At 39.9% G+C, this 18,366-nt stretch overlaps 1 long non-coding RNA gene across 1 annotated transcript in view; it reads right to left on the bottom strand.

Moving 5' to 3' along the window:
• Positions 1-17,809, bottom strand: part of LOC132912570 (uncharacterized) — a 45,018-nt gene extending 27,209 nt beyond the window's left edge. The window contains exon 1 of the long non-coding RNA XR_009659236.1: positions 16,845-17,809. This is a non-coding gene — a long non-coding RNA (uncharacterized LOC132912570). The remainder of the gene's footprint in view (positions 1-16,844) is intronic.
• Between the last annotated feature and the right edge of the window lie 557 nt (positions 17,810-18,366).

Below are 18,366 nucleotides of genomic sequence, written 5' to 3'. Positions count from 1 at the left end.
AAGAGCGAAGGTTGAACGGGAGACGAGGAGATTCGAATGGGGTGAGAAAGAGAAGAACGAAGAGAGGCTGGTTTCTAGTTGCCGGCGGTGGCGCTGAGCAAGCGGCAAATCGGGGAGGGGAGAGTCACAAGTATGGTGGTGGAAATGGAAAATAGAGGGGAATATTGTAGCCGGGGGACCGATAGGAGAGGGTTGAAAGAGGCTGAAGCTCCGCCGCCGGCAGAGAGGGGGTGCACTAACGAACGACGAACGAACGGCAAACGAACGAACGAACGAACGAACATACGGCGGATAGAAAGAGAGCAGGACGGAGAAAATTCGAGCCCTCTACACCCTCTAACCAGAACAGGCTGATAGTAGAGTGGGGGTGGCGGCCATTTTGCGAGCCGCGAAAAACAGCCCTACCACGAGATAGCGCGAAGGGGGTTTCTGCCACCGACCCCGCAATCCTTCCAACCCCCTGCCGTCCCCCCGATTCGTTCACGCCCTTACTCTTTCTCTCTCGAGTTTCTCTCTACCCTTTACGGAACTACGTCAACCCCCTCGCCGCGGACGTGTGTGTTACACGCACACACTCGCCGCTCTCTCAGCCGCTCTTATTCCCTTGATTCCCCCTACGATCCTGTATTAAGCGCAAAATGTGGACGAACATTAGGCACTAACGTTTTACTTTAAAAATACATTCGTGTTTGGGGGATCTCCGTCCGCCGTACGAGCCTCTCGGGCTTTTCCATGGGGTTGATTGTCTTCTGGAGGATGCATCTCGGTTAGATAAAGGGTTAAACGGAAACAGTTCTCCTTTGTTTTTTTTTCTTTTTTTTTCTTTTTCTCCTTCTGCTTTTTTCCTATTCGTTCGTTCCAGAAGGAGGAACGTATATAGCTTCGTATCTACGCCGGTAACGCTTTCGGTTATTGGAAATTACCTTTAAACCTATAGCACGAATTTACTGTTTCGTTGTTTCATAATCGACTTAAAAATACTCCCCTGCGGTAGAAATTACGGACTGAAACGTCGGCTCGTATTCAAAACATTGATCCCCGTTCTGATTATCTGATTGCCAAAATAATAACCGAAAGGTGTATTAAACGTTGTATATTATTTGTCTCTAATAACGTCCACCGGTACACGTGTATATATATATATCGTATCTTTCGCGTGATTTTCTCATCTGATAGAAACGTAACTCGAAACCTAGGATAATTTAACCGTCTATAACCCGATTTCGAAACGGACGGGATAGTAGACAGAAACATGGCACGTAATGCATACGCGATACTTAATTAACGCGTCGCCCGTGAAATCGAAAGTCCCCGTGACCCACATATTCGGGGAAATTAAATTATTGTTATTTTCGAAATCACCTGTTGGCAATACTCCATCTGATAATATCCAGCGAGCCACAGAAGCGAGAAACGGCCGACGCCGATATATCGTGCGCTGCGTTGCTGATTTTTCGATATTTTCCCGAAAACTTTGACACCCCGACAAATTACGGGCATTGGTCGCTTTATCGGTGATACCGCCGGCCTCGATATAATTACGTAATGCCGATGATTGTTATACTGTTTACATTATTACCGGCGTACCGGCTATTTATTTCGAACGCAACACGTGGCGCGTTTTTGCTTTTCGCGTTGTCCCGTTCCCGCCTGTCCCGTGCCATTTTTCACGACGCGAGCTCCGTTGTCGTCCGACACCGTGCCTTCGATCATGTGTTCCCGTTCGATCAGACACTACCCCGCAACTACCCAGCCACGCTCCACCGAGGGTTCCATTGATTTTAATCTCGAAATCGAATTCGAATTGCAATCGAATTCATCTGCTTTCTTTTTTCTCTTTTTTTACACCTACATGGTGGGAATAGGATGGTTTTATTAAAATATTGGTTTGTGGAACAAGCCGCTTGATTTTTCATAGCCTCCGTTAGCAGCTATTTATCGTAAGCAGTCTGCGAAGATTTACGAACTAGAAATTTTACGAATACAACGTGGAGATTAAGCTTTATGAATTATAACTTTAAGTTACGTGGTGATTTTATAATTGGCAATTTAAGCAAGAGATTAAATTTCATCGATTCCAAATTAAATACAGTGTATTTGTATACCATTGTCCATATACCATTATAATATACCATTGTGTCTCTTTACTAATTAATCGAGTCCGAGTAGGTATATTAAATCTTGATATCGTATTCTGTGTAGCCGCGTCAATTTCTTTTAAGACGGTTTTTTTCTCGGAGGAAATTGAACGCAAGGTCAATCGATTCAATCGAATCTATCAACTCGTTCAAACATCGGAGGCTTTTAGTTTCGACATCAAATATTTTACACGTGGCACAAATTTTTTCCAATACTATTTTTGTCGATAAAAATCGTCCAAAAAATAAGGTAATTCGATAAAGTCTACCAATTCCATCAAGGATAGGTCACTTTCCGTTTCGATATTCGATCTTTTCGTACACGCATTTGTCGATAAATATTTTAAACAGTAACAATTGAAAGAAAAATCAACTCTTCTTATCCGAACAAAAAGTATCTTGTTTTTATTAGTAGACAGATTTCAAAATCTCGAATATGTTGATAATTAAACTAGCAAATTTGAATATATATATTTCAAAGAGTCAAATATTCTGCGTATGAATTTATAATTAGATTTTGTTTAGCACAATCTTCATTAAATAAAGTTGAAAAGACACAGAAAATGCAATAAATGAAAAAGGTAGTTGCACACTTGTAAGTATATCTATCTGGACATTTACACATTATTTAATTAAATTCAAGTATATTAAATTTTCTACAATTTAAATATAAATAATTTGATATCAGTTGAGATATTTAACATTAAAAAAGGAAACAGTGGAACGTAGTTAAGAAAAAAAGAATTTATCTAGAAAGAAACATGGATACGTATAAATACTTGTTGCATCCACTGTAATCCGTCCGCTGAGATCTTAAAGACGGTAATTTTTGTCGGATAAAACACCTTTTCACAGACCAGATAATTTTTCCTTTAACGCATCTCCCTATAACAAAACTAAAAAAATGTATTTCGGAATCCAGCGATAATTAACTCGGACTGCGTGATTTCAAAATCAAGTTATCAACCAACAAACAAGACACCTACACCAACTCGATACTTAACACGCTCACTATTGATCGAATCTTCATTAAAATGTATTTTCATATCACAAAAATTTACATCCGCTTTTCGAATAAATTAGATACTATAAGAGTTCTCTCCAAAATTTCATTATTTTTGATTAATACATCAACAACCTCTTTAATATACTTTTCAAAATCAAAATCTTTGATATGAAATACAATTTCGATTGTCAATAAAGCATTAATACGTCGTATTCCAATGAGTATGCGTAATCGTAAAGGTCTATCCCGGCTCGAATTCAAGACGTATTATGCCGAACCTGTTAAACCACTCAAAGTTGAAGCCATTCGTTCAACGGGTATTCAACGCACAGTGTCACGTATCGAGTTGTCGAGGTCGCGTGTCACCTATCTCCTTTATTCTTGCGGCATAACGAAACGTCACCCTTAAGCTTTAGACCGGTTGGCGATCGGTCGTCGAACAGGCTTCCTCCGATCGGTGCGGTGGTGGGTCTGCCCCGAAAGCCGCAGGTGCAACGAGCGAAAAATTGATGCCGTCCCCTAACGCGCCGAGACTTTGTTTGGAGAGGTTTCGCGCGGCGTTATGCCGGAGCAAGTGATTCCTCGGGAGAGGTAGCGGGTACCCGTGAGGGTTGCTCCGGACTGCGTAGAAAATAGGGGCTGGGGATATTTCCAAGGCAAGGATAGAAACGAGCGAAAAACAGAAAACGAAGGGAGCAAGGGTAGGAAGGAATAGAGCCCAGCCGGAGGACAATCGAATTCGTAACAGCCGTCTCGGACGGCTCGTTTCGTAGCGGCCCTCTCTCTTATTTTCTCCCTGGTCCCCCGGTGACGGCCACCCTCATCCACCCACCTCTTCGCCCCTTTCCTTCGAGCGCTTTTCTACGACTCGCTTTTCCAACCGGAATCCTCACCCTTTTCCGCCCCTCTTCACGCGTTCGTAGCCCTTTTTCCTCGGTCTCGTTGGTCGAACGAGACACAGCACCCGGGACGAGGGCATTACGTCCAATTACAAGAAGCTTTCAGCAGATCAAATTCGGTAGCGTGGCGGAGTTTTGATCACGACCCAGAAGAGCGGCTTGGATCAATTGGAAACGAGGCGGTATCCCCGGGTAAATTCGTTTCTCCGTAAGAGAGCGACCGGACACACCAGCGGAGCCTGGTCTTTCCTTCTTTCTCTCCTTTTGATCGACTCCGCCGGACCATGTCCGCCGTGCGTCCCTTCGACTTTATTTCGCCGCGCAACCGGCTCGGCCGATTGGAAACGGACGCGACCGGGCACAAGCGTTTCTTTCTTTTTCTCGCTCTATTTCTGTTTTTCTGTCTCCCTCGCTCTGCATCCGCGCGCTTTTATAGCGCGTTTCTGATCGTTGAAGCACGCAGCCCGCTCGATACACACACGCGTACGATCGCGGGATACGCGCGGCGCGCTCTGGCAAACGCTTCGAAAGTTCCTTTGTGTTTTCCAGCGTTTCCTGTCTGGAAAGGGTATCCGATATCTCTTGTCGCGCGCCGTTGCGGCTCAGATAAAGAGCTAATTCGCTCTCTTCGCCACGCTTTCGAGGAACTGTAAGCGCTCGTCATTTTGCAATTTCGCGGCGCGCTGCGCGCCCGTTGCGTTTAAGGACGCTTCAAAAGCAACGAAACACACGGGTTTTGCTTTTTTAAGAGAGATTATGTTTAGGACCCTTTGCCAGTCTCTGGAAGCACGACTCTCCAAGTGTATGAGATGTTTAGTCGGGTAATCGTATGTTAAAATTCTTGTGTATGCAGCTTTTCATAGTAAATTGCTTCGGAACTCTTGGAAATTTTACGGTAAAATTGATGCCAAGTCAGACAGATTATGTCTTTCTCGTCGAGTAATATTCATAATTTATTCGAATTATTTCGTCATTTTCAACAGAATATCTTTGAATAAACGATAGATCATTTCTAGAATGGAGAATCAGTGAAATGTATATTTTCATAATATTATCACTTTTTGATGTTATAATTTTTTAATTGTCGCGTTGGCCGCTATAATAGGTTATTAGCGACTCGGTTGAAATCATAAGTTGAATTTTATAAAAATAACTCTTTTTATTTCCAGAAAGATGAATATGTTCTTTAAAAATACAGAATGAGGAAGGATCTATTCGAAGTTTGTTGAAAAATTTGCTAATTGGAACGCATTCGTTGATTCCCATTATCATGGATTTTGGAGCGTATCTAGCACTCATTAAAAATTGAAATCAAAGTTTATTTTGCTACGTTCACCAGATATTTGTCTAGAAGTATTCGTTGTTATAAGATTACGATATTATTGTCGATAGTATAATTCGCTCCGTTTAAGCTCGTTGCGTGATGAAGTTATCAATGATGGAATAATTAATATCTTTTTCGCCTGTTTTCATCGATAAAATTACAATGTGTATATATTTCGTAATTTCATATTTTTCTCAAATTTTATCTCTTTTTTTATTCCTTTAAGAAAAGTAACAATATTTTTACTTTCACTTACAGAATCGCGGAAACTTTTCCAGAAATACGCGACGTCGAACACCAACCACGTAAAATAAAAGGAAAACGAAGTAGTCTGTACAACGAAGTAAGTAATTAAGAAAAGTCAATCAACGTGAAATTGATTTTACAGAAGCCATCAATTCGATTTTCATCAATAGAAAGTATTCCTTTTAATCTCAATAGTAATCTCATTCTCGTTAATACACGCGCGATATACACACATCGTCTATTTTACTATGTAGATACCACGTTCGAATTTCTCTAAGCCCAATGAAAATCGTCTGACGGCTTGGACGCCGCGTTACTCCATCGCGAAATTCAATCACGTACTGCATTGTACGCGTCTGAGAACAAATTATGTTCCTCCGTTAATTTCACGCGGAAACATAATACACAACGGTCGGAGAATAGCGCCTTTTATCGATTGCTAAAACCGAGCGGCCAACGTTTCTGTCGGTGGTGCACTGTAACCGTGTATTTCCTGCAATTCCCTCGAGAATAAACACGTTTATTCAGATGCTAGACATTAGCTTGAACAACGCCGACAACTACGAGGTCGTCATGAAAATTACCTATGCAGGGCAGAAAATTACTTATGCAGGGTGGTCAGTGGGCGGTGAAGAGACGCAGACGATGTAAACGCTCAACTACCGTGGAAAAATGAATGTGCCGTCTGCACGAGAATGAGTTATATAGATTGAAGTTTCGGAAAAAGTTCGTTAAAAATGGCCAAGAGGAAATCTACCCGTGCGTGTGTGCGTTCGCGGAAAGGGTGCTAGCCCACGAGCGCGCGCCCAAGCGCACGCGTATCCGTAAGTCGACGTTTACAAACGACCCTTTACACTTGTCGCCGCCGCGCCGTGAGATATGTCTTATGACTGAGAACCACGAAAAAAGATCTGTTGCATCGCGCATTCCGTGTTTCCCGCTAAGCATTCCGCTTACCACATGCTAAGCTCTTTTTGTAAACTAACGAGATTTAGTGGCATTTCTCCCTTCCTTTTGCCTGTTTAATTCGGAAACAGATGATAATAAATTTTCGCATGTTTCAAACTATTCGACTGTTGATCAATATTCGTTGTTAAGTACAAATTAATGTCTTATTAATTATTTATAACTTGCTTACTTTGTTTACTGTACTCTGTACAATTCGAAATAATCTTCAGAGAAAATGTTACGTAATGGCAATAAATCAAGTCTTCTATATCGTATATAAGGAATCGAAGTTCGATTATAATAATTATAATCGCGTAAATATTAACAATAAATATCATCGAACAGTCTCGATTAAAATAACTTTTCAATTTATCAAACTACGTCATACATTCATTTTGAACACCTCGTACAGCATACGAGAAAATGGAACAATCATTAATTACAAAATTTTCACTATCTCCTCGCAACAGTAATAAGCAGATTCACATTATTCGATCTTTCGATGTTCACGAAACAACATTGACAGGATACTTTTTATTAATCGTGGGACGTTGCACGGAACGTTAGGTTAGCCGGCACCGCTAGGATATCATCGAAAATCCCAGTTGCTCCGGACAATAAAGAGGCTGGGCAGAAAGTTGGCGATGCAAAAGGTACGATAACGTCGCGGGAATTCAATCATAAAAACTCCGGGGGGTAGGTAATCGTTTCATGCGCTAAGTGGCCTCTGAAAGAAATTTCCGCTGAAAGGAGCGAGATGGCCAGAGGACGGAGACTGACGCGCTTATCAACAGCAAAGAGTCAAAGGACTTGGAAACATAATGAATCTGAGAATTTCTCGTAGTCCCTCGAAACAAAGTGCTGTCACGTGTCATGAGGCAGGACGGCGACGACTACGACGACGACTTGGTCCCGCGGAGAGGACGAACATCGGAAACCTGTCGTCCGCGGCCAAACAAACATTAAGTAAGAACGATAAGAACCAGACCGAGAATAGAACGCGAGTACATAGAAATCGTGTAAAAGTTATACTGTTAACGGTTGAAACGCGAGACAAAGATATTAAACAAAATGAAGGATTCAAAGCTGTGTGACGGAAATTCTCATTTGATCTTGGTGAAGCGGGCGTGACGATCCATTCCCGGAAGAATTTCGAGGTGGATGCGCGCATTTCCAAGCGGTGGCGCAGGGAAAAACGGGATGGTTTTTGCTATGGCGGTATAAAAATAATAAATATCTGGCCGATGAAAGAACGCGCAGATCGCACTGGGCTTAAAGCCCGGGGCTTACATTAAGCGGCATGAAAATTCCTGTATTAAAATGTACGACAAAGCGGCCCAGGATTCGTCGCACGAATACATATTTTTTTCGAATAATTTCAATCCCATGGAGCGGTATTTTTTTCTCTCCCTCCCTTTTCCTCTTTTTGTTTTGACCGATCGACCGGCAGAGGCCCATCTAATCGAACCTGCGTGTCAAATAATCAACTTTCTATTGTTATCGATCTAGCGAGGGGAATAAATTGTTTTATCGGTATTCGGGGACACTTTAAAATATTTCTGCTGCGCTGTTACTGTTTCACTTGCTTTAAAAAGGGATTAAAATATGATAGTCGACTTTGGAGCGAAAAATTCCGAAACGCATTCGCGGATTTAGACTCTATTAGCGGTTATATTTTTCAGGAGTAAATAAACGTATATGTAATATATAATATATAGTATATACAATATATATAATAAGCTTATGTATATATATAGATATATACAATATAAATTTACTCCTCAAATATACATATATATGTATTGTATATAAAAAGTGTAAATATATATTGTATAATATATTTATAATATATTTATAATATATTGTATGATATGTAATACTTATATTTTTATTACATATGTGCTATGTAGGTATATATGATAAATGGTAACACGTTTTCATACTAATTTTAATATTTATATTTTCATACAATATTTGACGCTGATCCTTATCTTGTGTCTATTAAATGGCGACAATTTTTAATCAAAACAATTTTATCGGTAAATATATGTTGTTACAAAAAGTTATCAGTTATAGGTAGTCAATAATATACCATTGAAAACAATTTTTACAGCAGTATGAATAACAAAATCGATATAAAGTACAAAAAAGAGGAGCGACATGATCTCAATTTTTTAACGATTTAACAAAACCGACAATTCATGAACAAATCCAAATGTTCGACAGGACAAAGTCTACATGGCTAAATCCTCGAAATATCCAGTCTCAAATATCCCTCGCAACCATCGAACATCTACATTCGACCAAAAAATGGCGCCAAAAACCATGCTCTCAAAGCCGACTTACCAAACGAAACTGTGTTTCTCGTTCAATGACAATTGTTTAAAGGGATTTAGTTAGTTTAAGAATCTTAAAGATTTAGTTTGACAAACGGACTTGAAAGAACCAGTTTGTAAGTACCGAAGTTGCTGATTAATCCCTGAAGAACCAAGTGGTAAATTGTCGCAATTGTAAATACGCCGATTTCTTTAAATTATACAAAATTCTAGAATCGAGAAAGGAAGGAAACAGTGACGAAGGAAACATTTAGCGAATTTTTGAAATTTTCTTTCGTAGCCACAGTGTAAGGAGACAAAAATCGATGATACAAATTTATCGAAAAAAGGAAGGTCGTAAATGAAATTTTGCATTAACGCCTAATGATCTAAGGAAGAACTCGATTATGAACAGATTAAACACATTTTACGAACGAATCGATCGGTCATTATGCAAAGAAGTAAGACGCGGAGCGCCAATTTCCAGGCTCTCGCGCAAAGTACACTGCGTTAGCGCACACGGATGCTTTCAATCGGCGTAAACTCTCGTGTAAACAGTAATCGCGCATCGGCATTTCCGGTCGATCAAGCAATCGCAGGTCAAGCATACCGACGAGTACGTAACGATGGGTTAATGTAGCTGTGGATATGCAGAGTTCCCTTGTGAACGCACCTTGTTGTTCTTACGTTGTCGCCTGTAACGTTATTTCTCCGTTCCTCCGACTGTCCCATTCTCCAACTACAGTGGAACGACCACCGCAGCGGCCCGACACGCCAATAAACAATGAATACATGAATATGAAAATTTCCATGAGAATTCGCCCGCGTACATCCACGGTGACGGGTGTTCTCAATGCCGCGATTATATTAACACGCACGCCTCATATCGGCACGCATCGATCGTCTCTGATTGGATCGCGAGACCGTGATTTCACGCATGCCGATGTGCGTGGATTACGAGCACACGTTTTGGGCGGAGGCGATCGCAGGATTTATGTAATTTATAGGTGTTTATGCATTGGTTAGAATTAATTATAGAAGATATTAGAGAGTAAGGCACTTACGTTGAGTAGAGAAAATAAGAGTGTTAATGGTAAGAATTTTGTCGGATTGGCTCAGCCACGTCGTTTTAATTATTTTCTAATCAATAACTTTCTTCTATCTCTAAGATAAGTTTTTAGCTTTTAATCATGCGGGAAATATGACGAACTGTGCAATTTCTTGTTTTAATTTTATTATAAAAATGCAGAAGCATTGCGACAATTTACGTAAAGTTTTAAGGAATCTGTTTGGCTTAAGAATTTTATAAGATTTTAATTTAATGAATGAATTTTGGAGCGCGGATTAGAGAAACGTGTTTGGGTATTTTATGGGGGATTGTATTTCAAATACAAATGTAATATTTATTTATGAAAGGTTATAAAGCAAAATTAGACCTTTTAAATATTTTATCTATCGCAACATACGAGTTGAAATCAAAATAGGTATTATTTCGTATCGGAAAAATTTGAAATACGTATCGCTTGCAAGTACCTATATCTTATGCTTGTGTAATAAATGTAATAAAAAGCTGTTTAATTACAAAAAATTCTCACCGAATAGAAACAAGTAATTATTCGTATTTTTAAAAATTCAATAGGGATTATCATTTTTTTCATTAATGCATTAATATACTTTACGATTTTAATATTCATATTTCCAGATTTGTGAATATTTCCATAATACCATGAACTAACTGCATTGTCTTATCATAAAACCTGTAAAAATCACGGGATAGGCGAAACGAACGAATATGCTCGCGAATCAAAAATACCAGCCGGATGTTATTCCAGAAACAAGCCCGAAAGCAGTTCAATCTAAAGACAAAAATGTATGTTTATTAACGAAAGAACGCCGAAGAGCAAGCACAAATCCTCGAAATAGAGGAAAGATAAAGAACTCGAAAACCGATACGAGAATTCAAACTCGATTAAGGACAAATCGTAGCTGGGTGTAGTTCGAACGAAACATTACAACCGTGTAGAGGAAATTATTGCCAAAAAGACAAGAAATTGTGAGAAAAAGTGGCAAAGAGGTACAAAGGGGAGGGAGTGAGCGCGTCGTTCATTGCCGACTAAAATTCCCAGGCCCGGGGGCGTTTTCCTCCACTTTCTACAGGACAGTTGAAACATCGAAACGCGGTCGAGCGAGCGGAGCGAGTGGAAGGAGACGAGGCCTTTTCCATAATAACAGATGTAAATTACGTGCGTACATGGATAGGTACGCGTGGACAACGGTAGTGTACGCGCGCGCTACCAGCGAACGTGTGCGTGGTCAGAGGAAACCGGAACGGTAGATGAATGCACACGTTGTCGAACGACGAAGAGTGCACACGCTCGACCGGTGCGTGTGTCCCGGCACACGCGTATAGCCGCGGGTCGAGAATATTTGCAAGCCAAATTTTAATACCGGAATTAATTTGACCCGAGGAGGCAGACGAGTTTGAGGTAGTTAGGTACACCTCTGTACGCGAGGACGAGGACCGTCAGCCGCCCCCTCGTCGTTGATCCAACCACCAGAGCTCCTCCAGTCTCTTCTGGTGGAAGCCGTAGAAACAGATAGAAGAGAGAGAGGGAGAGGTTTGCTGCTTCTTCCATCTCCTCGGCCCTCGTCGTCGCATTATGTAAAAAGTGTAAGCTAATTTATCGACGTCGGACGCCCAGTGCACCACCCCGAAACTTTCCTCCGGCCAAGGTACTTTAGCTTTATATCGTGAATTATTATGGCCAGCCTGGCTTCAACCCCCTTCGCTCCTTTTCGGAGACCGAGGATTCGACCTGTTCCTCGTCTCTCTTCATCCCCCTTTGCCTTTCCTCTTATCCCTTTCTCCCTTCCTCCACTGTTTTTATCGTCTTTCTCTATCTATCCACCTCTTCTCTCGTTCTATGCCGCGTTTTGTTCTCTTCTAGCCGCCTCTTCTCCTCGTTTCACCTCGTGTCGTTTGCGTTCTCTCCGTCCCGCAAGCGTCCATCCGTCTCGCTCCTTTTCCTCGATACAAATGGCCAAAGTAAACTTCGCCATTACGAACCGTGCACGGAGGTCACCCCGCTACGGAGCCACCATTTTGGCTCAACCAACACCGCCGCCACCCTCGGGAGAAGCCCCCATCTGGAGTCAGGAACGAGAGAAAGGGGCCCCCTACCACCGCCCGCCAACTATCCAGCTTTATGGCGGCTCAAGAGGGGCACCAGAACTTACTCCGCCGTTGTCCTAATTGGTACTCGGTATTAAAAAGAGTTGAGGTCGAGGGACGAGGAGGGGGAGCGTGGCATGCGAGAAAAAAAATAAGCTGGAACTCTTCTGAAGGTAACTGCGCCGCGGAACGTTACGTGGGACGGGTTAATGAGATCAGGGGTTTTTAGTTGAATTAACAAAATATGCGTACTAACTGGAAAGAGCGCCGCCGTAATTTGCAGTGAGAAATGAAGCAGGTTAGGCGGTATGTATGAAGGTTACTGGATAATACGGCTGCTCCACTGCTTGGAGGCGTTATACCCACGAGTTATCGAACGACTTCCAGTTTTTAGCGGATTATCTGATTCTTTAAGAGCATAATCGATTAGTATCAAGAAGATTTAAGGCCGAAGAGGAAGATATTAACGCAACACCTTTGAAAAAGAATCATCGAAAGTTCTTACCATGAATGGATCATTGAAATTCCATGAGAAGATCCATATCGAACGTTACAATCATTAGAAAGTAATAAAAACTGAGATATTTTCGCTACTGAGTAATTTCAAATTTTCAAATATAAGTTCACCCAAACTTGCTCCAAAATTCAACAGATAAATATCCTCGATATACATATATCTTAACTCAAGTATCTTCCAAATAGAACGGATATCTTTCAAAAAGGAGAATTTCTCAAACGCAAGGAATTTCTTTGAGGTGTAAAAAGATAAAAAACCAAATACCAAACAAAATTCGTGGTCAAAATTCCTGAGTGAGGGCCTCGTTTGGCGTTCTTATCGCTTGGGCTGCGAAGGCATCGAACCACTTAACAGCGAGCGGGTAATTAAATTTCGTAATCGGCTCGGGCCCGTTCAACGACTTTAATTAAAATTATTTAGAGGCGTTGCACGAGCCGATAATTAATTAAGAGTAAGGATACGCCGGTAATTAAAATCCCCGTGAAGAAGAGGCCGATCCATGGGAGAGAAGGGCGTGAGAGCGTAGGAAGAGTATCGAAGAGGACAGAAACGAAAGAGGATTGGGGGAAAAGCTTTCTCGCGAGTTATGCCAGTTGACTCGTACCGGGAGTATCTCCTAGGAGTATTAATTCAATATCTAATTAACCCGAGACGCGGTCTCACGGGCGTGCTGTTTCTGTTTTTACGTGACTATCGCGAAAACGTGGTGTCGTCGGGTTATCGCGACGAACATTCTCTCTCGCTAAAGAGAAACGGAGAAAACAGCTCGAGCAGGAGTGTAAATAAGATAGGTGGGCGTAATTGACCGACGTCCAGGTCGGGACAATGCGCCACGATCAAAGTTATTAAAAAGCACAGCTTTTGGAACCACCGCTGAAACGTCGCTTGCGATCGTAATTGAATTCACGATGATTTAAGCGGTGAACACCTTCAACGCGACCACCTCTGCTCTCTTGCGCGTCGACGCTCTTCATTTTTCTTGTTTCCTTTTGATTCTATAGACCGACCGTACCGTGGGGAGTGAAAGAGGAATGAACTTTTCTTTTAAGTATATATATACGCGACGCGAACAGAACTGTATATTTTTAGTTTAGATTTAGAAATCTTTTTTCATGAAATTCATAGTTTTAAATAATGAGGGATATTTGCATTAAATTAGTGCCGAACGAAATGGAAATAATTAGAATATTGTTACCTGGATATTTCATTTTCAATTGTATTTCATTATGACAATCGTACGTCATTGTATTGCCACGTTTAAGAAATATATATTATTTGTTCATTGTTTTGGTAGAATTAATGGATTTTTTCAAGGAATTATGTGACGGATTCATTTTCCATTACGTATAGATTAATTTTTTTACGACTGGTGTTTTACCAACATAAAACTAACATTCGTTTCTCAATATAAATTTAAATATATATTATCACAGAGAATGGTATAAAATAACGAAATATTTCTTCTATTTAGAATTACGTATATTGAAGTAATGCATAGCTCATACACATCTACTACAGGAATGACAGACTTCGCATTTGTTCTATTCTTATATTAAACCGTTTAATACTGCTTCGTCACAAAAGCAATCACCAGTAGCTGTAATTATTTGAAAAATTATTTCACAATTTCATGAACGACTTCAAAGAAATTTCATGAAAGAATCCAGGAACTTCATTTACCACGACGGATTTATACTTTTCATGCTAAAGCAAATCTAATAAGCGCATTAAGTATTATTGAAACTAATCTATCTTTATCGCCCTATCTCTCTTTGTACACGCGTTATCAGACAAATTTCGACGTCCAGTCGTATCATTATTAAACCACCCTGTATATATCCAATATACTTTCACGTTCTGTTCACGTTCACGTTTTCCACTCTACCGTTCATAAATATTAGCACACTTACGAAAACTTAAATCAATTCATGCATTTAGGAGAAATTTGATGAAAATCTATGGAATATATGTCGTACAGAATGCAAAAGACACGCGAAATATCTAAAATGTAATACTCGTTAAAATATCTCTAAACAGATCCTATTTTTCTAATCGTATCAATCATGATATATATTTGCATAAATATTCATAACGTAATTATCAGGTTTTGTATGAGATTAATACTGTATCTCGAACAGAAGTGCATACATTATAGAAGTTCCAACGATCTCGAGGACCAAGTCCGTGACAATCATCGTCATTAACCATCAACTATCGTCGCCTTTTAATAAATACTCCGAGCACAGCGGCAAAGATCGATTCGGTGTCTAATTAACCGAGCCTTCGGAGTCTATGGTTCTCGCCTAGTCTCGTGGGCGTACCGTTCCTATTTTACGAGCTGTCGTGGAAACGAGCAGCGGTAACCAACCACGAGCGACGCGGCTACTCTCCAGAGGAACGAGGGAAAATCGCTGCCACGTACTCGTCCCACGTCCACGACCCTTTTCGTACCCTTCTGCCATTCGATAAACTTTGTCGATTACACTTTTCCGTGGAGTTCGAGCGGACTGAACGGGTTGCCGCGTCCGTGTAAGTTAATGAATCTCACGTCGAGACACAAGGTGGACCGATATCCGTCTAGAGCCAAGGAGACGCGCGCACACGGAATTGCTGAGTTTCTCGTGCACGAGATAAAGGAGGAAGTCGAAGGAGAATAAGTCGCTAACGACTTCCAATTGGGAGCATCTGCTTCTGCTCTGTTTTTTAATCGACAATGTATTTAGTTTTTTAACCTCGTGTTTTGTACTAGTTTAATGGATATTTATGCATTTACGAGAACTTGAAACACGTGGAATTGTACAGATTACGTGTGATATTTAACTCTTCGACAGTGTAATAAAATAAGGAAAGAATTTAGAACGATTTTAGACAAAATTATCTCTTTATCTTCGTTACGTTTCTGATATCTTCTGATATGAACATTATAATCGCGTTTGGCATTTAAAATTTCATATTTGACAACTTGTCCGAGTTTTCGGATTGACACTATCAAAGGGTTAAAAATGTTCAGAATCAGTAAAGTATACAATTCCTTGCTATCGTACTTTTGATGAATAAAAACAGGTCTCATTTTTTAAATTATATTTATGAGGATGTGAGTTTGCATAAATATTCGCAATTTACTAATAGCTTTTGTTCAAACGAAAGATGAAAATGACACGTAAGGAAGATCGGATGGGTGAACGGGGAAAATAATTAATAAATGATGCGAATTATTAACACACTTACTGCCGAATGTAAATTTTGCTTTTCTTTCTTCAGATACTATTACGATATATAAAGATGTTATTTAAAAAATGCTAGACTTCTCTCATGCTAGTGGTAAACGGACAGTTCTGGTATGGAACGTAAAAGAATTTATAGTATTTTATTAATGCGAATATTCTTCCAATCGAATCAAGTACCTTTTCATCATTTTATGTTTAATTCATTCAACAGTTGTGTATTTTATCTTTGTGTTTAAAACAGGAATAAATTAACCAATAGTGAAGATAACTGTTTGCTAATATAAAAATATTTCTCAATATAAAAGAAACTGATCGAACGACGGAATACTCTATGGATGAATTAGAATCAATGGAAATGTGTAAGATGTGTAAGATGTCTAACAAGATTCGAGGTATTTTTCGTTCAAATTTCAATCCACTTTTTTTGTCAATTTGGAGACTAAAACTAATCAAATAATTTTATAGATCTACAGAAATTCCAACAGAATTAGTCTGTAAGAGATTCTACAATTTCGCTAAAGCTCCAGCAATTTCGAATTCTTCAAAAGAATACTGCACACGAAAATCCAAATACGATTGTCTAAACTAAAAACGAAAAGGAACATAACGATCCGAATGGAGACCACTAATAATGCAAACGAACATAACGATAAACGTCGATATATCTAAAGAAGAATTTCGCATGGCCGAGCAAAAAGAATAGCTTTGCATAACGGTTAGCTCGCTTTAAGCGTATACGTACTGCAATCAAAGTGGCTCTCGTCTCTATCGATAAATTTAACGATATCATAACACGACGGCCGACGGAGTATATATACGGAATTCATACAATGGTATTTCATTTGCCGGACAAAAGAAGAGGGGAAAAAAGTGAAGAGTATAACCGAGACCGTCTACGATCGCAGAGCGGAGGCGCTCTTTGATTTTCACTCTCGGCATCCTTGACCTAGAAAGGGGTTCGATTTCAACGGTGGCTTCAATTTTTTCCCTCCTTCCCTTCTTTTCCCTCTTCCTTCTCTTTTTTTCTCTTTTTTTACACCTCCGATACTCACCGTTCTCCTAGTCACCCATTCCAAACCGCCTGCGCTCCCTTCGACTGCTCCTTCATCCCCTTCCTCGGCGAACCCTCTCCCTTCTTCGTCAATTCTCTCTGCCTGCTTTCTCGCGTCGCCATTTTGCGCTCTTCATCGATCCTGCGCCCACGCACGCTCCGATTTTTCCCGCCATTTTTCTCCGCGTTCACGTCCCGACACCGTCTTACTCGACATGGCTGCTCGATCGTCTTCCAAGCAACTACCAGACAAGTCCACGAGTTCGTCACCGTTTACGAAAACCAAGTGTGTCGAACAGCGGCCGATTTTCAACTGATCGAGCAGCGCAGCGCGTTCTTCGATCTTGAGCCTGCTCGCCGAACGATTTGCATAGAGCTGGCGAAGAACCGGAACGAGATAGAGTTGGAAAGGGAGGCACGGCGTGCTAGAACAGCTACGACCTTTTATGATGGAGCAACCGATCATTGTTGGACCCCCAATAAAGCTGCAGCTCAACCCCCTCCATCGTACCCCGTGCTCCGCGTGCAGACCTTGCACGCGTCTGCAGGATGCTGCAGAAGTTCACGAGTTCTCCACTTGGTGGAACTGATGGTATCCTTAGCTTCTTGCAGAAGAGAGCGCTCAAGTGGACTAAGGATTGAAATTTAATGAAAAATATAAAGAAATGGAAGATGAAGAGTGCAAGTTCAGCCAACTAGTTAGTTTAATATCTATTCTGAATAATTTATTATTTTCGATTGTATAATTTTGTTGAACGTGTAGCGACTTGGTAAGAGTTCAAATGGTCGATAGAAGAGAAATCTAGAAATTTCTGTAGGTTTGTTGTACGTGAATATTTTTGAAAAATTCGTACATTTTTTCTTCTCAGCATTTTCGCCCTTCATGTTGCGTAGATTTATCTAACATTGTATTTTGATAAATTAATATGTAATTAAGTAGAATATATACTTATTTGTTTTCGGTAAAATTCGTCTGATATTTTGTTGCATTTTATCTTCTTTACGATATTTACATTTTTTTACATTTACTTTACATTCAAAACATGTGCTTCTATTAACTATAATTAGTGAAAAACAATTTTCCTCGGAGGGTAAAATAATTTAGTTATATCCTTCACCTTTATCCCATTATCTTTTCAATAAATTATCAGAATCTTTTTTTTATAAATTATTTCTATGTGATAACGTCTGATATATTATTTATACATGTATTACGTATGTGCTTGTAATATTTATAACGACCATAATATCTTATTATTAAATAATCTTCTCATTCCCCTTTTCTACTTTATTTAGCTTATAGTAAAATATTACTTAATGAATTTATATTACTAACTCACTTTACCTCTTACAAAAACAAAACGCAATAGACACAAAGCAGGAACTTTGCTGGAATAATTTCACAATTAAAAATAATCGTTCAAGAACGAAGATATTCATTAAAAGTGTAAATAAAAAATGAAATAAAGTTAAAGACATAAGTAGATGAAATAAATTTCATTATAATTTAGAAGAAGCTGAGT

The sequence above is a fragment of the Bombus pascuorum genome, chromosome 12, assembly GCF_905332965.1.
Source record: "Bombus pascuorum chromosome 12, iyBomPasc1.1, whole genome shotgun sequence".
In the NCBI taxonomy this organism is placed as follows: domain Eukaryota; kingdom Metazoa; phylum Arthropoda; class Insecta; order Hymenoptera; family Apidae; genus Bombus; species Bombus pascuorum.
Note: the sequence above shows the minus strand (reverse complement) of the source record. Positions and strands in the feature narration are given on the sequence as shown.